Consider the following 9,291-nt stretch of genomic DNA (forward strand, 5'->3'; position numbering starts at 1 on the left):
ACTGAGTCACTGCGCCTGCAATGCATTTTTATTTACCTTGCCAGTGCCAAGTGTATAGGCTAGTGGTTGAGACACCCACATCCCACTTCGGAGTATTGGGATTGGATTCCTACCTCCAATTCCTCACTCCCAATTCCTTCCAAAGTGTGCCCTGGGAAGCAACAGTGATAGTTGAAGTACTTAGTTTCCTGTCATCCCCATGGGAGCCTGGATTGAGTCCATAGCTTCAGCTTTTTTTTTTTTTTAAGCATTTGGGGAATGAACAAACAGATGGAAGATCTCTCTCTCTCTTCTCCCTCTTTACATTTCAAATCAATTTCTACATGCATGTATCCAAAGTCCTTTATATGCATCAATATTTAGAATGGGAAAGTGGAAATTCTACCATAGTCAAATGATGTAACAAATTAGGAAAGGTCCTGGAACAAAATACTAGACAGGCTAACTCCTGGATTGTTGTTTTTTTTATTACTGGTTTTTATTCAAGTCACTTCAAAATCATTATATAGTTTTCTTGGGCATCAAACTCAAATGTTGTAAACTAGCATTGAGTGGCAGGTGGTGAGTATAGAAAAGTGTCCACTAGCACTCTGCAATGTGCCAGGAAACTTCTTTTAATGGTTGTTACATATTTAGATTTAGGCAGTGTTCTTTAAAAGTCAGAGTCCAGGTTGGTCATACCTAGGTACACTTGGGTGTGTTTCCCATTACAGTGGCTTTCAGAAGAGTTTCAGAAGACTGCTCCTCCTGGTCCTTTGATGAAGGAAGGAACGACTAAATTTCTGGTGCTTTTGCATCTACAGAGCGCCATTATGGCAATAGACGGTTGAATTTTCATAAACACTCCTTTTAGGAAAGTGGTCCTGGGACCACTCAATTAGTTGAATTGACTAATCCTCAACCTCTACGCACCACCATCCCATATGATGCTGCTTTGTGTCCCAGCTGCTCCACTTCCCATCAACTCCCTGCCTGTAAGCTGTGAAAGCAGTCGAGGATGGTCCAAAACCTTGGGACCCTGCACCAGCATGGAAGTCCAAGAAGAAGCTCTTGACTCCTGGCTGCGAATCACTTCAGCTCTGGCCATAGCAGCCACTTAGGGAGTGAACAAGTAATGAAAGATTTTCCTCTCTGTTTCTGTTTTTCTCTACAAAAATCTGCTTTCAACAGATTATTATTGTTTTATGATACAGTTCCATAGGCTCTAGGGTTTCCTCTCCCCCATCCAAGTTCCCTCAACCCTACTGATCTCCCCTCTAGTGTTAGAATGCGTAGTCCTTCTTGAACAGTCATAGTCTACCATTCCACTATTGAAGTGTTTCCTGACATTGTAGGCATGGACAGTGTTAGAGTCCAGCATCATACTGTCAGGTGTTTATTTATTTTAAATAATCTGTGCCCATGTGGGATCCCAGTGCTTGCAAGGTGAGGATTCAGCTATTGAACCATTGTTCTAGCTCCCATGTCAGGCCCTTAGAAAAGAGATCTTGGGCCTGGCGCAGTGGCCTAACAGCTAAAGTTCTCGCCCTGAACACACCGGGATCCCATATGGGTGCTGGTTCTAATCCTGGCAGCCCTGCTTCCCATCCAGCTCCCTGCTTGTGGCCTGGGAAAGCAGTCGAGGATGGTCCAAAGCCTTGGGACCCTGTAGCCATGTAGGAGACCCAGATTAAGTTCCAGGCCCCTGGCTTCAGATCAACTCCACTCTGGCCATTGCAGTCACTTGGAGTGTGAATCATTGGATGGATGATCTTTCTTTGTCTCTCTTCTTCTCTGTATATCTGACTTTGCAATAAAAAATAAAACAAAATTTTTTTTTGTTTTAAAGAGATCTTGGTGTAAACTTGACATTGAATATAACCTCATTTTTAATTTTCTGTAAATAACCAACTAAATATTACCATTAAAATACTGAGAGTAACATGATTGGAAGGAAATAGAAATACTAGTTGTTATTGCTAAATAGGATTACAGGTAATTTTTGAATTTCATTCTCCATAGGTTTCTGACTTAGTGTTTTAAAATAGTAATGGGAAATTTTGTAATAGTATTTCAAAATTAAGTAATCATTTTAAAAAGCCAAACACATTAGTAATCACTAGCATTAAACAGTGAAATGGTGTCCATGACCTGTTAGTAGGGATCACTACTTTATTTTAAAAAGTTAATTAATTAATTAATTTTCAAAGCTCTTCCATCCACTGGTTCACTCCCCAAGTGGCTACAAAGGCCAGAGCTGAGCTAATCCAAAGCCAGGAGTCTCTTCTGGTATCGCTGGTGCAGGATCCTAAGGCTTTGGGCCATCCTCCACCACTCTCACAGGTTATAAAAGCAGGGATCTGGCTTGGAAGTGGAACAGCGGGGTCATGAACTAGTGCCCACATAGGACCTCCAGCACCTGCAAGGGGAATATTATTAGCTCATTGGGCCACTGCACTGGGCCTAAGGGATCACTACTCTATTTAGATCAAGTCAAAAACTGAATATCACAAAGTAGAACTTTCTAGGGAGTTTACTGAGTATACTGTAAAGATCCCAAAAGAGAAGAATGTTAAATAGAGTAAGTAACAGGATAGCATCTTTACTGAATAAAGGAAAGCAAAATATGAAAAAAAAAAAAACTGTAGGAGTTTCAGAAACCTATTTTGTAGAGTCATCCATTGCCTAGCAACCTAGTGAAGTTTCATAAAGGTGGCATTTCAGTCCATAGGTTATCAGCAGCAAGAACAAATTAATTAGAACTTCTTTGCTGATCATTATAACAAATAAAAAGAAACTGCCAAATAATTCTTTATTAGATCTTCCATACTCAGTTCACTCCCCTAAGGGCTGCAATGGCCAGGGTTGGACCACCTGAAGCCAGGGTCCAGGAACTTCACCTAAGTCTCAAACACAAGTGGCATAAACAGGGAGCTAACTTGGGCCCATATGGGATGCTGGCGTCACAGTGGTTTTACTTGGTGTGCCATAATGCTTGCCACTGAGATGATTCTAATGACTGGCACATTTGAGAAACATTAATATAAACATCTTGCTTTCCCAGATCCTGCACAATCCACCATTTGTGATCCAGCATCTTATATTGGAACACCAATTTGAATTCTTGTCATTTCATTTCCAATTCAGCTTCCTGCTAATACTCCTGGGGAAGCAGCAAAAAAATAGTCCAAACATTTGTGCCCCTTGCCACCCATGTGGAAGACTCAGATGAAATTCCATATTCCTGGATTCAACTTGGTCCAGACATCCAATGCTGTTGTAGATATATGAACAATGAGCTAACAGATGGATGGAAGTTTGTTTCTCTCTCGCTCTCTTTATCTCTATAGCTGCCTTTCAAATAAAAAAAACCTTCAAAACATTTTAATTTCCAATCTAACACTCTTGTTACTTATAATTATGTGCAGTCCTTATCTGTCTAATTTTGATGATGTTTGATGTTTGCTGCAGTAGCAGACAGTAATGGCCATGAAAGCAGCTGGTATCTAATCATTGCCATACTCCTACAGTCACTCTTGTACCCAAAACATATCTAGCTATATACTTGACATGCAGAATGGAATATTGTGATACAGTTTTTTAAAAATCCATGTGTTTTGTTTTTGCTGGTGCTCCAAAACATTATATTCTCCTGAGTGGTAGGGGTGATGGGTTCATCTTTTATTCGTTGACCTTCGTTTCTGACACAGAGCACCTAATCTCTTGAAATTTCCTAGGAACAAGAAGCAGCTTTTGTTCTTATGAGGTGCGCTGTTGGGTAAGGGCTTGCCATCGTGATTAGAAATTTGAAACTTCTATTGTGGCCTCATTTCTTAAGAGAGGGCAGTGCCTAGAAATGGAGTTAAATGTGGATCACACTTATGCAGTGCTGCCTGTAAAAACACACAAACACTTTGTGTTTCAGAGAGCTTCTGTGTTGGCAAACACATCCCTGTGCCAGGAAGGTGGTGCGCCCCAACTGGATTCAGTGGAGCATGCAAGAATTGAAGGAAAAAGGTAGTTATTTGTTTTTATTTATACAATCAGTTATATCTGTCAATACACAAGTCAACTGAAGAGAACACAAAAGTTAGCAAGAATATGATTGACAGGAAATTCCATTAACAACAAAGTAAACAGTACTAATATATCTGCTAAAATAATGAATCAAAACTCCTCATTTTTAATTTTTTAATTTAATTTTATTTTTAATGTTGTTTACATAATTGAGAGGAATGCTTGCCCAGTTGGATCTCTAATTGGGATGGAGAGAATCAAGATCTGGGGAAAAGTGGTTGGGACAAATGTTTCAATTTTTTTTTTCTCCTGTGTCAACTATATTAGCACCTGGGGATAGAGGACAGTCATTTGATGATGTCTTAGAGACCCTGTTGTGGGGAAGAGTGTTCTGAGGGCACGTCTTACATGGTTTTGATAGTTCTAAGATGTTGTTGGCTTCACTGCACTAGGATTGAGAAAATCTTTCCAAGATCTGTTGGCTGACCAAGTAATTTTAAAAAATTTTACAAGGTTTATTTATTAGAGTTTGAGTTAGAGAGAGAAAGAAAGAAAGAGAGAGCTAGATCTTCCGTTTACTAGTTCATTCCCCAAATGATTGTAATGACCAGGGCCAGACCAAACCTAATCCAGGATCTCCATTCAGTCCTCTTCGTACAACACAAGTCTGATATCCGGGTCACCCGCTCTGCTCTCCTCCCAGGCACCAGCAGGGAGCTGAAGCAAAAGTGGAGCAGCTGGGACCTGAACTGGCTCCAACATGGGATACCAGCATTGTAGTCAATGACCAAACCTGCTACGTCACAATGAAAGCTCAATTTAAGTCTGGACCATTTCAAAATTATAGGGAAAGCCTCGCATCCCTGGAAAGGACAATGTGAATGTAGATGACCTTGTACTCAGATCTCTTCCTCTAGGGAGAGTGCCATACTAAACTGGAAGCACATTACAAAAGAGCAACTCCTATGGACTGCCAAGCATATTACGACTCCAAATTCATACAGAAAGCAATTATCTTGCTTCTATATCTACTTATCTGTCTTTTACGTAGGTAAGCATATTGCATGCTCATCTGATACAGAAACCAAACCAAACAAAATACGAAGCTTAGTGCCCCGACTCCTTGGAGGCCAGGCCTGAGGGAAGTGGTGGCCAAGTAGGTCAGCAGCCAGTGTAACTAAACAGGATTCCTGCTTCTCCTGTTATTTAGACTCACCAAGAATGAAGAGAGCAAAAACGCGATTGCAGTCTGGGCTCTGCAAATCCCCCTTCCCTGTAGAAAAAAAACTCTCTCCATTCTTAAAAAAGTTTAAAATAAAAATGGCTATTAAGTATTAGCTGGTGTAGAGAGAGCCTGCATATAAGGGACATGCTGTTCAATAGGCCTAGTAGGGAATCTGGCAGACCTAAATACTAAGCTAACTGTAAAATGCTCAGTGAGAGAATTGAATCCTGGAAAGTGAAACGCATGGAGTCATTTCCTTGCCTGCTCTGCTACCCCACGCTAGACTCCGGGCTAAGCCTTCACCAGCCATGCGCGCTCAATCCCATGTCAAAAAGGCCTGGTTAGGAGTCCAATGACAGCCCACGGACAGGACCTCATCAACTGCCTGATTTTATAAATGAAGTTTTATCAGAACGCTTCATGCTTGTTCATTGGTATTATAGCAGCACAGGTGATTAGTTGAGACAGAGATCTTTTGATTCACAAAGTCTAAAATATCTGCTACCTGGCTCTAATCTAGATGTATAGGACCAGACAATAATTAATATATAATGTTTGTCCCATGCCAAGCATTATTGTACAGTCTTTGCATATTTTGATTCTTTAGCCCTCACTGTAATCCTATAAAGTTAAGCTGATACAACTACTAAATGGGTAGCCTATCTAGGAGAGGAATTGCAAAATACATTATCACAGGATGCCAAAAATGATAAACAAATGCAGAGCCTGAAAGACCCAGCAAAACAGCAAGCAAATCACAGTGCAAATGCAGAAAATAATGTGATTTTTGATACAATGTTGTCATTAAAAACCACATTCCAGTCAGCTGAGGATTCTTTTTCTGTGTGAGGGATTAAATGGAAGAATCATGTTTAAGAAAATCAAGAAAGAAGATGGAAATGTCAAAATAGAAACAGGTTTTTTTTTTCTCTCCATCAAAGTAGTCACCTTGGAAAACTTCATATATTGAATATAATTCAAAATATCTTTAAAACTTATATTTGGAAATTGTCTTTAGAATCAGTGCACTCACCTAAGAAGACAATTTTTAGAATTTATGGTTCCATAATCATAGTTTATTTTAGTGTCAAATTAAAACATCTGTGATTGGTGTAGTGAGTTAAGATGCTCCCTGCAGGGTGGGGACCCTGTATGAACCAGCTGCCTGCTAATGCACCTTGGAATGCACTGGAAGGCGGCCCAAGTCCTTGAGCCCCCACATGCATTTGAGAGACCCAGCTCTGGTTCCTAGCTTTTGCCTGGCCTAGTTCTGACTGTTGTTGCTATTTGGGGAACGAACCAGTGGAAAGAAGATCTCTGTTTTTCTGTAACCCTGCCTTTCAAATAACAAATAAATAAATATGATACTATCAATATAATTTAGCTTTGTGGTCCACTTTACTTACCAGATATGATCTCTAGAGACTTGGCTTCCTTCCAAAAGTGATTCCACCTCAAAGTACTCATAGATTTTTTTCCATAGTGTTATCTCATTCAGTAATTCACTATTGTACACCTGAATCTGGCATGTAGTAGGTGTTCAAAGCTTAATTGTCAAACACATGAGTGCCTTCCTCAAAAAGAAGTTCTAGAAATATTTTTAGAAGGGTAGGCATTTATTTGATCTTGTGGTTTAGATGCCAGTTGAGTCTGCTGTGGGGCAGGTGTCAGGGCACAGCTGGCCAAACTGTCTCTTGTGATGCCAACATGTTTTATCAGAGTTCCACTACTCTGCTTCCCATCCATTTTCCTGCTAATGTTCCTGGGAAGGGGCAAACGTTGGTTTAAGTAGGTGAGGTCTTGCCACCCATGTAGAAGACACCGACGAATTTCCTGTCTCCTGGTTTCCCCTGCCCCACCTCTGGCTGTCACTGAGGAGTGAACTAGCAAATGGAAATTCCCCCTCACACCATCACCCTGTATCTCTTTTCTTCTGTCTCTCTGATTTTCAAAAAAGAAATCTTTTTTTTTTTAAAGTGCTCCTTTGTCTCATACCAGAAGTCCTGATTTGATGCTCCACTCTGGCTCCGATCTCCAGCTTCCCAACACAGCAGACCCTGGGAGGCAATGATGATGGTGGCTCATGTAATTGAATTCTGGCCACAGAGAGAGACCTGGATTGAATTCTCGGTTTCTGGATCCTGGCTTAGGCCCAAGCTAGTCCCTGCCACTTGGGGAATGAACCAGCAAATGGAATTTCTCTGGCTGGCCGCCTGTCTGTCTCCATCTTTCGAATAAATTAAAAAAAAAAAATTAAAACTAGTGCCCGGCGTGGTGGCACAGTGGTTAGTTCCTCGCCTTGCATACCCGGGATCCCATATGGGCGCCGGTTCTATCCTGGCAGCCCTGCTTCCCGTCCAGCTCCCTGCCTGTGGCCCGGGAAAGCAGTTGAGGACGGCCCTAAGCTTTGGGACTCTGCATCCGCGTGGGAGACCCAGAAGAGTCTCCTGGCTTCGGATCAGCATAGCATCGACCGTTGTGCTCACTTGGGGAGTGAATCATCGGACGGAAGATCTTCCTCTCTGTCTCTCCTCTCTGTATATCCGCCTTTCCAATAAATAAATAATAAAAAAATAAATCTTTAAGAAAAAAATTAAAACTAGGAAGACCTAGGATGTCAGCTATTGAGGCCAATTGAATCCATTTTAATATCCAGCTGCTGGGTGGGGACCAGATGTCTCAGACAAGCAGACTGAGAGCCGGCTGAGCGTGCTGCTTGGGGACAGCCAGGCCAGAGCAGCAGACTCCAGCCATTTCCTGAGTTGATTGCTATCTAGCATGGAGGCTTGATGGCTGCAGTCTGGAGCTCATGGAACACTCAGTTCCACACTTTTCTTAGCATAGGACTTCTGCAAAGCAAATAGAATAACCCTGAAATTATGGGAACATCTTACCATGTGATAATCCAATCAGGTTAGTTAGCATCTCCACCCCCTTAAAGATTTAAACCTCCCTGGATTAGAAGTTGTTCATTTACATATTGATGGGAGTACTGTGGGAGATTGCTCCTGGATCTCTGTCTGTGTGGCCTTTGTGGGAGGTTGTAGGCACACGGCACACTTTGTCCCAGGACAATACCAGATGATAGTTTCAGTCTGCCGAACCTCAACCTGGCCTGTTCACTGGTCATGCAGTGAGAGCGGTGGGCTGTGCCTGGTCTCTCTTCCCTGCCCTTGGACGAACTGTGCTGGGACTTCTTTGATAAGCAACTCTACAAAATCAGATGCTACCCACAAAGTATTTGCCAGCCACATGTGGCGACTATGACCTGAGGCATAGCTTCCAACTTCTGTGCTATATGTGACTCAGGGCCTACTGCATGTGACCTGAGGCACAGTTTCCGGCCGTGCGTGCACAACACGCATGACCTGTGACTTGGTTGGAGGGTCCAGCAAGATAGACATGCCTTCTAGCTGGTTACAGTGTCATTGTTGGGTGGGAGGACTGCCGGGGACCTCCTGCCTTCCCCTTTCCTAATCTATATAGGTTGTGCTCACTTTATGATAAATAGACATGCCCTACCAAACTGTCTCTGGTGTCTCTTAAGGCCGAAGAATACCTTTGCTGCACCCCTTCAGGAGTCTTGGGGCCTGCTGACAGGAAATATATCCAGAGGATATAGTATACAAGGTACCCTGATCAAGTCAGGGTGTTTATCACTTCCTATTCCTTACTCTAACTTTACGTCTGGAGCTTTTGGGCACTTCCCTTCCATTTATTCCTGCAGTACTCACATATCATGGGTTTGGGGATGGGTTAGAGTTGGTTGCTTTTGTATCCTCTGTGTTGAATACCAATAAATTACATAGGGGTGAGAAGCATGGACTGCTTATTTTTATATCCCTCCCAGCACGCTGCATTCAGTACATAAAGCACAAACATTTGTTAAATAAAAAAAAAAATTGAATGTCTTCCTATTTGGTAATATGACATAGTTTTATTACACATTCACATTTTTAGGGGGGATTTTATTGGTTAAAAACAGAATGTTCAGGGTCAGGACATTTTTACATTCGTCTTTATTTGCCATGCTGCGTGCCACACACTTGTTGTTCAGCTGGCCCTGTGGG

This window comes from Ochotona curzoniae, unplaced genomic scaffold (assembly GCF_017591425.1).
Source record: "Ochotona curzoniae isolate NIBS_2020 unplaced genomic scaffold, NIBS_Ocur_1.0 contig_1302, whole genome shotgun sequence".
Classification (NCBI taxonomy): domain Eukaryota; kingdom Metazoa; phylum Chordata; class Mammalia; order Lagomorpha; family Ochotonidae; genus Ochotona; species Ochotona curzoniae.